At 36.0% G+C, this 15,738-nt stretch overlaps 1 protein-coding gene across 1 annotated transcript in view; it reads right to left on the bottom strand.

Moving 5' to 3' along the window:
* Positions 1–15,738, bottom strand: part of SUPT3H (SPT3 homolog, SAGA and STAGA complex component) — a 556,588-nt gene that overhangs the window by 163,358 nt on the left and 377,492 nt on the right. The window lies entirely within an intron of this gene.

Raw genomic sequence — 15,738 nt, 5'->3', positions numbered from 1 at the left:
ACTGAGGGTTGCTGGAGGGGAGGTGGGTAGGGATATGCAGTAACTGGGTGATGGGCATCAAGGAGGGCTTGATGTAATGAGCACTGGGTGTTACATGCAACTGATGAATCACTAAATTCTATCCCTGAAACTAATAATATACTATATGTTAACTAACTTGAATTTAAATATAAAAATTTCAAAAATAAACTAAAATATATTACAATTGTAGAAAGATGGTAGATCTTGACTTTGCTCAACATTCTACATAGCTATCGTTTAGTTACTCAATAACTGAAAATGATATGGTGTAAAGATCTAAGGGTGTACATTTTATTTGCATTTAAAAATTTAAAAGCATAAACATTTTGGTAGATTACAAAATGTGTACTTTTCTTGTCTACAATTAAAAATAACTCTTTTTTTCTCTGCTTATTTCATGGCATCTCTGTGCTTCCTTCCATATTTCCTTCTGTTCCCAGTCTTCTATAAAGGTGTCCACTCAAAGAGTTGTGGCCATTAGTTATTTCTCCAAAGGACAAAAATCTAACAGGTAAAAGACTGAGTTAATTACTTTTCTTTGGAACTTTGCCTAATTTTTCACATGATAACCTGATTTCATTTCACCCCAGAATGTTTAGGAATAAACACAGGTCTCGTACTAAATCTTCATGGTTAGATCGGGTTATTAAAAGCAGTGAATTACAACAGACCACACAAAGACCAATGTAATGATTAGAAAAATTATCAAATGGAAAGAATAAAGTAATCCTAAAGAATAATCATGAGGAATAAGGAAAACTGATTTCTAATTTTATCTCTATTAATATTACCCTTGTTTCAGCAAAAGCAATTTTATAATTTGGTCCTTCTGTTGAGAAAATACATGGAGAAAGTGCCAACTTTATAATTTTAGAGTTATAGCTTCTGATGCTGGGTGTTATAACCCGTTCGATGCATGAGGAGGGCAAGGGTCTGCTATGAAACTCAGTTTAGGTGTGGTTACTGTGTCAGTACTGTGTATCTTGAAGAGTGGTCCAGAGCAATTAGATTATTACCTCCTTTTATGGTCTAACTCAGCAGATTATCTCCATGTGGACTACTACATAAACTGAATTCACAGTTTAATCAAGAAGCTTTAAAAAATCATTAACTTTAAAAAAGTTTCCAAAACCATTGTTTTCCCTTTCATAAAATTTTTAAAAATGCCTATGGTTTGATGTTTACGTGAGGCATTGTCATGCAACATATAGCAATCCTTGAAAAATTGCTATCTACATTTATTCAGAAATGAAAATTTAAATTTCAGGGCCAGTTTGTCATTTCCAGTATTCACAAAGATTAAAGGCTATTATTGGACTACTGCTTAGCACTAACAACTTATTTTACCATAAACAAATTTAGGATGTAAATAATTTGTTTGGATATATACATATACATATATACACACAATACATATATACCATATATATACATATATACATATATACATATTTCTATGCATACAGTGTATCTATCACTAAAATCCCTTTCTTAACAAGTTTTTAAAAAACAACTCTCATCTAAAGTTAAAGGAAAAAACTATATAGAGTTCTTTTGATAGGGAACTAACAGCTTCCATAATCACTTCTCATGTCGAATCACCCCAACATGAAATATAATGCATGTCTTAATGTACATACATTCTTGAAGCTATAGTTTTAAACAGAAGAGTGGCTCTTTCTGGTCCTCGGGTTCTTCAAACAGGAACTAAAGAAAGGTGAACAACAAATGAGCTCCAAAGATGCTTTTGGCTTTTACCTTCTGGTTCTAGTTTTTAACCTTAGGTATAGTTTACTTTCGGCTTCATAATTAAATGCTTGCATCAATGAGAGAAGAAATAAAAAAGAAAAGTTTAAAGAGGTGAGGTGCAGGAGGGAGTCAGTTTTCCCAAACAAACAAACAAACAAACAAAAAAACTACTTAGTTTAACCAGTAGAAATAGCAACCAATCCAATGAATTGTGTAAGTGTGGAAGGAAGTATGAGGTTGGATCGTCATCTAGCATTAATGACTTATTTTACAATAATGTTCACCATGGTACTCAAATCAGCAGGTGATAGAGTTAATTATTCCAGTATCCTACCCAGTAGTTCCAGATACATTTGAAAGCCAAAGTCAGTTGCAAAATGGGATTAAAGCAATGCAATTACTAATGCATAAGAAAGACTGGTCTGTATCTGATTCTAATCTGCTCTCTGCTTTTATCATATGATGAACAGAGATAATTTGTATATACTTCCCCCTCAGTCTGTCAGAGAAAGTAGCCCTTATTCAAATTTTGTATTCAAACACTGCTTGCATAGGAAAACCAATCAATGTTGTATACAGTATTTATCAAATTAGAAGACATATATGTAAAACTAAACGAAAAGTCAGGTTTCCTGAGCTCAGATGTCAGGCCCATCCTCTACTCAAGAATTAAAAAGGTTACTAAAAAGGGCTCAAAAGGTGATATAGTACAGATCTTGTTACACTAACAGGTCATTGTGAAGATAAAATGAAATAATGTGGTAGAGGCATTTGGAGGACTAAAAAGCACCATAAGAGCATAACATATTGCTTAGTAATGACTCATTCTTGGTTAGAAGATGAAAAAAGTAATCTGTATAAGAAAAGGGGGGAAAAAAAAAGGTCTACTGATAATTTGGTAAGCAGAGAAAATGTTTTAGGATTGTTACTTAAACCCAAACCAGGATATTAAGAGATTCCTTCACATCAAGCTAAAATGATACAACCGTCCAACAACACTCCCTCGGTCACATTCTGAGAAAGCAGACAACATAGAGAAGACAGAGTCCCACATCCTTCAAAAATTGCAAGCGAGGGGCCACAGCCTCTCTGAGGTCTCCTCTAACTCAAGCATAGACCTAATCACCCCCTTTCCATTGTGTTTCTGGGGACATTGTAGGACTTCAGCCAGCTTACCACTTATCGCCCTATTGTGTAAAGATCTCTTTACAAGAAGAAGGCTTCCCTTCCAGAATGCAAACTCCATTAATGTAGTCTCCACAGACCACACAGAGGTTATTAATCTTAAAAGAGTCTCAAAGACATTGCTACAGATTATCTGAAATGTCTAAAGAAAATATTGTGACTCATCTGGAGTTAGCTCAGTTAGATACTAGCCATGATGAATTTCCAGCCTAAAGGCAAATCAAGTTGTGCCTCCAACTCTAATCAGGATTTGTAGAAAACTTCAATTTATATAATTTATCTGGCTGACTCTCAGCTAATATATGTGTGTCTGGGGTATCTTTGGGGATGACCCATATGGGATCACTGATATTTACTTGAATATATCAGTCAGGGGCTTGGGCGGAAAAAAAAAAAAAAAAGATGGCATAGTTAAACCCGGAACTTGGAGGACAGTTTGAACAGAAACTATTTATGAAGATGTGGGGAAGGTTTAGGGAAACCACAACGGGTAGTGTGGCACCCTCCTGGCTCTCTGAGCAACAGGAGGCCATTATGAACCCTAGGCTTAGAGGGGTAAGGGGAAGGCAGCCACCACCTGAGCCCAGGAGCTGGACAAGTCCACCCTGCCATAGATAGCCACCTTCGGCCTTACATTCATTCATCCCACTCAGCAGTCCTGCTGGTGCCTCCCACTGGCCAAACTCAACCAGAAGTCAGAGGGCAAGAGAGATCTAAAGAGATGAGCCTCCCAGGGTGCAGAAAAGGCAGAAGGGTGAAAAGTGAGTCTGGAGGGACATTAGATGCCCATTATCACATGAGTCTTCAGACTTAACTAAGGCTACTTCCTTCCTTAAATACCAGAAGTAGAATATTTTCATTTCCTTTTAAAAATGCTTCTGTTCAGACAATTTAAAAACAGAAATGGGTGGGAAGTGTCCTCCTCCAAATAAACAATGTGATCCAGTGATGGAAATTATAATTCTAGATTCTGAGACTTAATTTAAGGAAGAGTAGCACCAATAATATGAAGAACAAGAACATAAACTAGCATTTATCGAATACACTATAAGATGCTTGACATAACTGGGGGCGCCTGGGTGGCTCAGTCGGTTAAGCATCTGCCTTCGGCTCAGGTCATGATCCCAGGGTCCTGGGATCGAGCCCTACATCGGGCTCCCTGCTCCGTGGGAGGCCTGCTTCTCCCTCTCCCACTCCCCCTGCTTGTGTTCCCTCTCTTGCTGTGTCTCTCTGTCAAAAAAAAAAAAAAAAAAAAAGATGCTTGCCATATCTGACATATTTTTAAAATTGTTAGTTTTTCAAATCTTTGCAAAAATCCTATGAATTAAGGGATATTAATATTTTATAGTTTTTTTATAGATAAGGGAATAGCAGCTCAGAGCATTTATATGACTAAGATGGGATTGGAACAAGTCTGTTGGACAATAACTTCCTGTTTCCATTGTATCCCATAGCTAGTAGATAGCTAACTTTTCCATTTTCTTCATGTAAACTAATATTTAATAGTTCCCTCATATAAACTAATATTTAAATATGTAAAATTCAGTAACTTGACCAATCAACATTGAGTACTTTACAGAATTTAGACAGAATTAACAGCTTAATATAGTTTTCATGGAGTTTTAAAAGTCTCTGATAAATTTCTGTAAATATTTTTGGGTAAACATAGTTTGGTTTTTGAAGTAGAAAAATCTTTTTCATACGGTCCATAACAGATCTACTCTTAGACACACAGCAATTAGTTTAGAAGTCTGAATGTGCTATTAAGACTTTAATTAAGGGGTGCCTGGGTGGCTCAGTCGGTTAAGTGTCTGCCTGAGGTTCAGGTCATGATCCCAGGGTCCATGATCCCAGAGCCCTGAGTCAGGCTCCCTGCTCAGTGGGGAGACTGCTTCTCCCTCTTCCTCTTCCCCCTGCTCCTGCACTTGCAAGCGCACGCTCTCTCTCCCTCTCTCAAATAAATAAATAAAATGTTAAAAAAAAAAAAAAAAAGAGTTTAAATTCAAAGTTAGCAGCTAATGTTTCCGCTCTAACCCTGGGTGTATGATCTTGTGCCAAATGACTAATGTGTCTTATTTTCAAGTCCCCATTTTTAATATGGATGTCATGACACTTGCATTTCAGGATTGTGCAAGGACCATGTTAAATTATACATGCAAGGGGCGCCTGGGTGGCTCAGTTGTTAAGCGTCTGCCTTCGGCTTAGGTCATGATCCCAGGGTCCTGGGATCGAGCCCCACATTGGGTTCCTTGCTCAGTAGAAGCCTGCTTCCCTCTCCCACTCCCCCTGCTTGTGTTCCTTCTCTTGCTGTGTCTCTCTCTGTCAAATAAATAAATAAAATCTTTAAAAAAATTATACATGCAAAGTGTCTGGCACAGATTCTCAAGAAATATTCATTCCTGTTGTACCTTCACCATTCTCTGTCCCAAAGGATGTGTGTCGGAGTTCATGTGAAAAGTTGGAGCCCAGGGCCTGATGAGAAGTCCTCTCTGCCTCCTTGTAGGGAAGGGTGGATTTGGGAAGGGGAATTTTCACCAACTAATTTTATTCAAGTGTCATATGTTTACAGATTCTGGTGTCATCCCATCCCCATCAATATCTGTGCTCTATTTAGTAATGTAGTATCACAGTCATAGCTATGGATTAGAAGGGAAAAACTCTCCCACATGATTTACTTTTGTGATAATGGCAATTGGTGAATATGTAAATAAGTACTACAAATACATAAATAACTGTAGGCAGAAAACTCACTTTGCATTTTTACTTCTCTAAAGCACCTAACCTAGTATGTAGTACAAGTAATTAAGACAATAAATTAAAAATAAGAAAGAATAAAGTAAGTTGGATGATTAATCCAGGTCTAAAATCCCCGAACAGAAGTTCTAGAAGAGAATACTATGGAGGGAAAGGAACATTTGAAGAAATAATTCAAGAAAATTCATAGCCCTGAAAAACATAAGATTCCAGACTGTATCTACTAATTGTTCAACACAATGGATGAAAAAGGGCATACCAAGTCACCATACACTCATTCATTCACAAATATTTATTGAGAACCAGGCACTACTCTTTTTTTTTTTAAAGATTTTATTTATGTATTTGATAGAGAGAGACACAGCGAGAGCAGGAACACAAGCAGGGGGAGTGGGAGAGGGAGAAGCAGGCTTCCCGCTGAGCAGGGAGCCCGACGCGGGGCTCGATCCCAGGACTCTGGGATCAGGCACTACTCTTGATGGCAGGGATAGAACATTAAACAAAATAGACAAAGTCCACACTGTCATGGAGCTTATATTTTAAGGGTCAGGTGACACATAATAAACAATTTAACATGTCATACTAATTCCTATGCTACCACAAAAAGAGTAAAAAAAAATTTAAGAAGGGGGAAAAAAGAGTAGGTAGGATTAGGTGTGCTGGAGAGATACGTGTGGGTTGTTATTTTATAAGGGTAATCAGGGAAGTACTCATTAAAGTAACACCTGAGCAGAAACCAGCAAGAAGGCGGTGAGCCACCTGGATATCTGGGAGAACATTCCACGCAGGGGGAATAGGAAGGATGAAGGCTCTGAGGCGAGACCATTCTTGGACAAGAGAGAGGAAAAGAAAGGAGGCTAATCTGGCTATAGAAAAGAGTGGTTATGGATAAGATCAGAAAGGCAGCCAAGGTGGGGTGGGGTGCATGATATGTAAAACATTCTAGATATATTACTCTGAAGTTTTGGAATTCTGAGGACAAATAGTAGATACTAGAAACTTACAGAAATAAAGGAAAAAACAGTTCACATGTAAAGGTTAAATAATTAGAATTTCATCTCCACAACAACCTTTAACACCAGAAAGTAACGGAGAAATGGCTTCAAAATCCTGAGGTAAAATAATTTCTAACCTAAAAGTTTTTGCATATAGGCAAACTGTCAAAAATCTCTAAAGGTAGAGTAAGCTAATTTAAGACATGCAAATTATGTAAAAATTTACCTCCATAGATGCTTTCTTTTTCTTATTTTTGACTTATTTATTTATTTCTGGGTATGGCTGACACACAATCATGAACTCTTTCTCAGAAAGCTAATGGACAAGATATTCCAGCAAAATAACAGAATAAGGAAAAAGGAAGAATTTTCCTTGGTTTACTTCCTTGTAGGAAGTGGTGTAGGACATAAATATGCTACAGAGCATGAAATAAAATCCCCAAGACATGACAGTAGATACCCAGGATGGTAAAGAGCAATCTCTCCAGACTGGAATAAGCAGACAGAGGGGGTCTAGGAAAGGTATTCCCGAGAAAGATGAAATCACAGGAAATACCTTTTCTTATTTATAATGAAAGGAGATTCACACTTGATTGAGAGCTGGGTATGAATTACTGGCAGATAAATACAGAACTAAGCAAAGGGGTAAGACAATTGCTGCAAGGAAAATAAAACAAAAATTACAATAAAATGCAAATACGATACTGTACAGCTTGGTTATGGATTCAGGTGATCTCAGAGTCAAAACAAGGTAAACAGTGACTAACGAATTAAGTGAAAATTAGGATATAACTGTATTAGGACATTGGAGCAGTAGTGGCTGCACTGGAAAGGGAGTGGTGGGTGCAGGGAGAAAAGGAAGGATTAAGGAATAAAAAGGAAGAAAGATTACATGGGATAGAATTGAATAGAATGAGAAATAGATGAAAATTCGACGGAAAGGGTCAGTTTATTTCGGTGGGAAAACAGAATTATTGAATCAATGGTTTGACAAACAGCTAACTAAAGAGAAAAAAGATTTCATCTTATGCCATATGTCAAAATAAATTCCAGGTAAATTAAAAACTTAAAATGTAAAATACAAAATGATACAAATCATGAAAGAAGATCCAGGGCCTACATCCAAGGGTGCAGGAGACCTTTTCATGCACAGCTAGTAGTCTGTGAAGAAAACCTAGGCCTTGTGGGAGCTAATTTCTAAAGAAGACCCCCGTGAATGGCTCCTGTATTCATGCCCTTAGAAAGTTCTCTCCCACAGTGAACCTAGGCTGGGCTGTGACTTGTTCTCCTCAATAGTCATAGAGGAGGTGATGTTCCAGGACTTTCCTGCCTTGACAATAAAAAGCTGCTGCAGCTTCCACTTTTGACATTTTTAGAGTATGGTACCATCAAGTAGACTCTACTGGATAGACCATATAAAGAGACTAGACGGAGAGGAGAGGCACTGAGTCTACATAGGGAAGGAGGGAGCTCCAGCCTTCCTAAGCATACTAGTCAAGACTCCGGATGACATGGCTCCAGGTACCATCTGACTGCAACTAAGTGAGAGGCTACAAGCAAGATGAAAAGAATACCTCGTTGAGCCAAATCATCGGACTACAAGAAATAATAAAATGATCCTTTTAGAGGGAGGGAGGGGCAGAGGGAGAGGGAGAGAGAGAATCTCAAGGAGGCTCCACACCAAGTGTGGATCCCAAAGTGAGGCTCGATCTTACAATCCTGAGATCATGACCTGAGCTGAAATCAAGAGTTGAACACTCAACCAAATGAATCACCCAGGAGCCCCAAGTGATTTTTGCTTTTAAACCCACTATGCTTTGAGGTGGTTTATTAAACGGCAAGAAACAAAACAATAAAAATCTTATAAGATGGTCTAGGACACAATATATACAATAAAGTATTGGAGAGACATCCTTATTAAAAGCTGAAAGTCCAAAAAGGAAAGTAAAAACACATGAATATGTAAAATTTTAAAACATTTTCATGGATTATTTGAAAAAATTCTGCAATGCAATTTTAAGAGATGTAATGACTTAATGTTTTTAGAAATTTATAAGAAAGAAATCCATTAGAAAAATGTATGAAGAGGGGCACCTGGGTGGCTTCGGCTTAATCAATAATTAGGCTTAATCAGTCATTAAGCCTTCCGCTCAGGTCATGATCCCAGAGTCCTGGGATGGAGCCCCGCATCGGGCTCCCTGCTCTGCTGGAGGCTGGCTTCTCCCTCTCCCACTCCCCTGCTTGTGTTCCTTCTCTCGCTTTGTCTCTCTCTGTCAAATAAATAAATATCTTAAAAAAAAATCTTTAAAAAAATGCATGAACAGGCAATTCAAGAGGAGCAAATCCAAATGTCAACCAACATAAAGATGCTCATAGTCACTAGTAGTCAGACGGCAAATTAAAATGATATATTTCTTCACATTCAGTATTTGAACTGAAGTTGAAAGGAGCTACAACTTCTATTGCCAGCAGGAATAGGAGGAAAAGAATCTGACAACATATATTAAGATTAATCAAATATGATGAAAAAAGAATGCTATCAATAGAGAAAAGGTAAATTATATTCTGCAGCCACCAAATGTCCATCGACTGATAAATGGATAAAGAAGAGGTGGTGTGTATATATATATATATATATATATATATATATATATATATATGTGTAAAATGGAATATTGCTCAGCCATTAAAAGAATGAAGTCTTGCCATTTGCAATGACGTGGATGGAGCTAGAGTATTATGCTAAGCGAAATAAGTCAGAAAAAGACAAATACCATATGATTTCACTCATATGTGGAATTGAAGAAACAAAACAAACAAGTAAGGAAAAAAAAAGAGAAAGACAAACCAAGAAACAAACTCTTAACTATAGAGAACAAACTGATGGTTATCAGAAGGAAGGTGGGTGAGAGGTAGGGGAAATAGGTGACAGGGATGAAGGAGTGCACCTGTTGTGATGAGCACCTGGTGTTGTATGGAAGTGCTGAATCACCATATTGTACACCTGAAACTAATATTTTTTTTTAAGATTTTATTTATTTATTTGACAGAGACACAGCGAGAGAGGGAACACAAGCAGGGGGAGTGGGAGAGGGAGAAGCAGGCTCCCTGATGTGGGGCTCGATCCCACGACCCTGAGATCATGACCTGAGCCGAAGGCAGACGCTTAACGACTAAGCCACCCAGGTGCCCCCACCTGAAACTTACATTAACTGTAAGTTAACTAACTGGAATTTAAATAAAAACTTTAAAAAATAAAAATAAATAAAATGTTAGGTCTAAAAACTGTCAAAAACTAAAAAAAAGAAAACAACAAAAAACCCCAAAAGAAATTCTGAAAAACAACGTAACAGAGTTTCACTAATTGACTTAAAGAAAATTCAATGATGTATTTTTTAGCAAGAAAAACAAGATGCAGAAAAGTACGTATGATATAATCCCATTTTTATAAAATAGGTAACAAAGTGAAAAAACCCTATGCATGCTGATGTTTCTATGTACATACACATATATCTATACACGAATATTAAGGCATGGAGAAAAAGGGTAACTAAATGGGCATCATGGATTTAGGGATGCACAAATACCAGCGAAATAGAAAAAAAAATCCCTTAAAAAAGGCACTTATGATATGAACACAGTGACACATTCAGTTACAATTATTTATATGTATCCCTGTATATTGAGACATAACAAAGTTAAATCTTTGTCTCATTCTGTATATCCAAATAAATTACAACGGTGCAATTTTAAATGTAATAAATAAATGTAGCTTAAGATAATGCATGGGAATATTAATCAGTTCTCAAGAACTTTCTAATCATAAAAGCGTTACTGTTGAAGGGGGGAAAATCAGTGAACTGGATTACACCTACAATGAAAACTTCTGGCATAAAAAAAAGACTTAATGAAAAGGTACATGCTGGAAAAATATTTTTCTTTTTTTTAAAGATTTTATTTGACAGAGAGAGACACAGCGAGAGAGGGAACACAAGCAGGGGGAGTGGGAGAGGGAGAAGCAGGCCTCCCGCTGAGCAGGGAGCCCGATGCGGGGCTTGATCCCAGGACCCTGGGACCACGACCCGAGCCAAAGGCAGATGCCTAATGACTGAGCCACCCAGGCACCCTGGGAAAAAGATTTCTAAAGGAGTTCATAAAATGTTACTATCCTAAATACATAAAAAGCTCATGGAAAACATTCAAACCCTAAAGTAAAAATGAGCAAATGATATGAATAAAAAAGTCACATTAGAATACAGGTGGCTAATGCGATCATAAATACAAATTAAAAAAACTATAAATTATTACTTCACACCTCTTAAACTAGCAGATTTTTAAAAATGCTAATGCTCTTTGCAGGACAGAATTCAGAAAACAAGCTAATTCACTGCTAGAGAGACAGAATCTTCTGGAGGGCAGTTTCAGCTTGTGTGCTAACGAAGATAATACCCTCTGACCCTATAATTTTATATCTAGGTATCTATCTTAGAAAATAATCAGATATTGACAAGAATTTATGAACATGGATGTTATTTTGCACATTATTTAAAACAGCAAAATCCTGGAAAGGGCATACACTTCTACTGACAAGAAATAGCTTCCTCACAATGGCATGTTACTCTGCCATAGGAAATGTTTTTATGGATATTCACCAGCAGGAGAGAGTCTAATGATAAAATGTTAAATTTAAACAGAAGAATGCAAATCAGAAGTACAGTAATGATAAAAATTTTTTTGAAGTAAAATTTTATTAATAGAAAGAGATAATAAGAAAATACATGAAGACACTGAGTAGTTTCATCTAGATAATAAAGTTGTAAGTGATTTTTATTTAGTTTCTATTTCAATATTTTTCAAATTTGCTACAATTAACTTTATCTCTTTTAAACTGATACAGTTAAAGAGATACACAATTCAAATTGTGTCTTTAGCTTTAAAAGGTAAGGGATTGTTTAATCAGGTAAATATTTTGTGGCTGAGGAAATTTATCCTGGGGCTTACGAACTTTCTAAAACTGCATATAAAATGTTTAGATGGGAGGCAATCTACAATTTCATCAGATTCCCAAAGACAACCAGGACAAACCACTAAAAGATAAAATTTTTAAAAATTTATATATAAAAATCCTGATAAAAATATCCAAAAGTTACTTTCCAAAACTACTTGAGTTTTACTTACAGTGTAAACAGTCTAAAATTTGTCTTCCTGGGCCTAACAGAGACACTGCTAGCTGGCTTGTTCAGATGTTCAAACTAATTCTTCAAACCAGCCCCACCCCACCCCCACCTTTCCTCGCCTCCCCTCCCCGCACACACTAATCTAAATACTTTCTTGTATATACAGGTTTTAGTAGCATTAAAAAACATGTATGACAGGTTGTAAAACCAAAATGAAAAGAGCTGAATGTGTAATACCCACCAATAGCTCATACATAGACAGGTATAGAAACCATTAAAGAAAATGAAATGCCCAATGATTAGAGCAGCTCTTTATATTATAAAACTGCTTTGTTTTTGTTTTTATGTCACTTTGCATAATAGTCAGGAATGAATATTTCGCCAGGATAAAAACAGTCAAAGCAGTTAATAATTTCTACTCCACTGTACTTACAAACACTGAATGACGCTGCGTGAGAAGTGCCTGAGTTTACTTTTGGCTTTAAATATACACAAAATAGCTATCACAGTCTATGCAAATATGAAAGAATCCTCTAGTTGTTATTTTGTCTGAGGCACCCAGGACTTCTTTATTCCCAATCTGCCGTTATTTTTATAATGCTAAAAGAAAACTATTTCTCAACATAAACAAGATAAATGAATATAGCATATAAGACATACAAATATAATTTGAAGAGAAGGTATGATTTTTAAAAGGTTCTCTTCGTATAAAAACTAAAACTTATTCAATAAGGACTAAGTTGGCAACTAGTTTAATTATACTTTGCTATGTATATATATTTTATGGCACTGGTTTTTAAATGATTGAATAGTTATTAAAAATTTTAGCATTATTTTCAAGGAGCATCTAACTTAGATTTAACTATCAGATCTTTCTGGGGAAAAATGTTTCTGTTAAAGTGTATTTTTTAATTAACATTCATTTCCCAAGAACATTGATTTGAAAGGGCTATTTCATTTTCCTTTACTGCAGAGAGAAAGGATCCCATTTAAGCTTTAGAAGGCCATGGAAAAATATAAACAAGTTGGCCAAACATAATTTCCCATTTATTCTTTTTGAAAAATTATGAAATAAAATCTATTATTTAATTACATTGGATCAAGAAACAGGAAGAAAAAGATGCACTTAAGTCACAACAGCTATAAAAGAATAAATTATTATGCTTCCTCTTGGAAGAAAAGTGTTTTAATATGTGGATGAGCATTGTCTAAACATTTCAAATCTACTTTGCTAAGGTGTAAAAGCCTTCAAATAAAAATCAACAATAAAATGGCAAGTATCAAAATTGAAGGAATAAAAAACATGTTTGTTAGGACTAATTTATGGGTGTTTCTGTAATATCAAATTTAGTTTTTGCTCCGAAATCTGTTTCTATCAGTCTACTAAACATCACACACACACATACAATTTTGACATGCACAGCTAAGAAAATTTTATTAGACAAGTAGGATTTATCTTTGCCATGCTTGAATAAAATTTACAAGATGTTCCAAATTTAGTACAATGGTTATAGAAATAAGAGTAAAGGTTTTCAGCTTTTTAAACCTGCAGTAGGATTCTGGAGTTGGTCAGACTCCAGCAGGGCACTAAGAGGATGAACACTGATGATTAGATCAGACAGTCACTGCCTTCATATGCTTTGCAGCAGAAGTCAACAAACTTGTGTAAAGGGCCAAACAGTAAATATTTTCAGCATTGCAGGCCATACACTTTGTCACCTCTACTCAACTCTACCATCGTAGCGTGAAAAGAGCCATACACAATATATCAAAGAATGAGAATGGCTGTGTTCCAATAAAATTCTATTTACAAAAATAGGCAAAGGGCCAGATTTGGCCCATGGGCCATTATTTGCTAGTCCTTGGTCTAAAGTATTGTAGAGAAAATATGAAAACTATATTGTATCAGAAGAAAATGCTATGCTATAAAGTAAAACAAATAAGCAAACAAAAAAACAGCACTCAAAACTACATAAACTTGAGTTTAAATGTGTAGCCATTATATACCTGTAGCTAAAGAATAGCTGGAAAAACATAGGATTAGTTATATTAGCTGTTCAAAGGTTTTGATCTGACCTTATAAACTACTTTGTTAAAATAGCATTTAGAACTTTTGACATTTATTTGCAAAGTATATCCTTGCAAAGTCCTATTTTATCCTAATGCTTTACAACCAGGCTACAGGCTCCTCACAAAAACCAAAACTAAACTTTTTCAAATAATTCATACTTTTAAATAATACACTAAATATTCTATTTCTACTGTGTTCTCATTTACTCTCAAATAGTGAACAAGATGATCCTGATTACTGATAATTTTGTTGAATGATAGAGAAGACCCGTAACTTTAAGATGTATAATTAATTAAATGTTGACAGTGATAAGGAAATCTAGAATACAAACCCCTAATAAGCTCCAAACTTTAAACTTGTTACACTTACTCTCCCTCTCTTCTTTTAAGGGATTTTTCCCTTTTATATATGTGTGGTAAAACAACTGGACCTGAAACTCTTGAAAAGCAATTAATTTCTTCCATTTCAAAAGTGAGTTAGTATTGATTTTAGCGAAGATATCTCAACAGAGAACAGGTCACTATTTTTTGTATTGTTTTATAGAAGCAAGACTAAAGCAAGTTTTGGCTTTTAATCTGTCTTCATTCATGTATTCAACAAATATTTACTGAATAAATACTCGGCACGAAGCTACGAGTTAGGGTACCATATTGGAAAAAACAGCCATGATCTCTGCCTTCAAGGATCTTATGACAGCAAAGAAATATATCAATGAACGAAAGTTTTACAAGTCATAATAAATGATATATAAAAAAAAGCCCAAGTTGCTGAAATAACCTATAATAGAAAAGGCATCTACATTAGTCAGGGTGTCAAGGGAGGCCTTTCAAACTGGTGACATTTTAGCTGAGATTTAAGACCTCAAGGAATATAGGGCTGTAGTCATTCAAAGTCCACTCACTGGTGGGGATAAAGGGTAGAGAGATGCATACCAGGTAGAAGGAAGAACATGTGCAAAGACTCTTGGACAGCAAAGAACTTGGCTTGAATGAGATATTGAGAGATGACAATAGTGAGTTAAAGAAATAAAAATGAACAAATGAGGACAGAGAAAAGGACAGCAGTCAGTTCATACAGTGCAGTGTTGGCCACCATAAGAAGTCTGAATTTATTCTAAGTGCACTGAAAACCACTAAAGAGCTTTAAGTTGGTGGACCACATGATTTATCTAAATTAGGACTCTGTGAGTGTGAAAGAGTGCATTATCAGTAATTACACCTGGATAACTGGCTTAAACCAGAATGTCCTGGGTAAATGGAGACCTAAACAGAAGAGTGGCAAGGTCTAACTGCATTCTGAGAACCTTCTGCTGTTGTGAGGAGAATGGACTGAAATAGGGCAAGACCAGATGCAGGAAGACCAGGGAGTTTACTATTGCGGTTCTCTAAAAGAGAAAGTAGTGCTTGATGGTACTGGTAATGGGAAGCAGTAGATGGAACTGAGATACTTTGGAGGTAGACTCAACAGAACTCCTTGATACCCATCCATAAGTTTATTCAAGGATAAGATTGGTAAATTGGCAAGTAAAGTACTAATAATGAAGTAACGTATGGGATATATTGACTCACTATACAATACTTAAGATACTAAGCTGTAGACCTGAGACTAATGTAACACTGTGTCAACTATACTCAAATAAAAAAAAAAAAAAAAGAAGAAGAAGAAGAAGATTGACTCCACAAACTACTACAGAACCATAAACGGGCACCTGGGTGGTTCACTTGGTTGAATGTCCAACTCTTGATTTTGGCTCAGGTCATGCCCAGCATGGAGCCTGCTTAAGATT

The sequence above is a fragment of the Zalophus californianus genome, chromosome 7 (genome assembly GCF_009762305.2).
Source record: "Zalophus californianus isolate mZalCal1 chromosome 7, mZalCal1.pri.v2, whole genome shotgun sequence".
Lineage (NCBI taxonomy): Eukaryota > Metazoa > Chordata > Mammalia > Carnivora > Otariidae > Zalophus > Zalophus californianus.
This window is presented reverse-complemented; position numbering and strand designations above follow the sequence as displayed.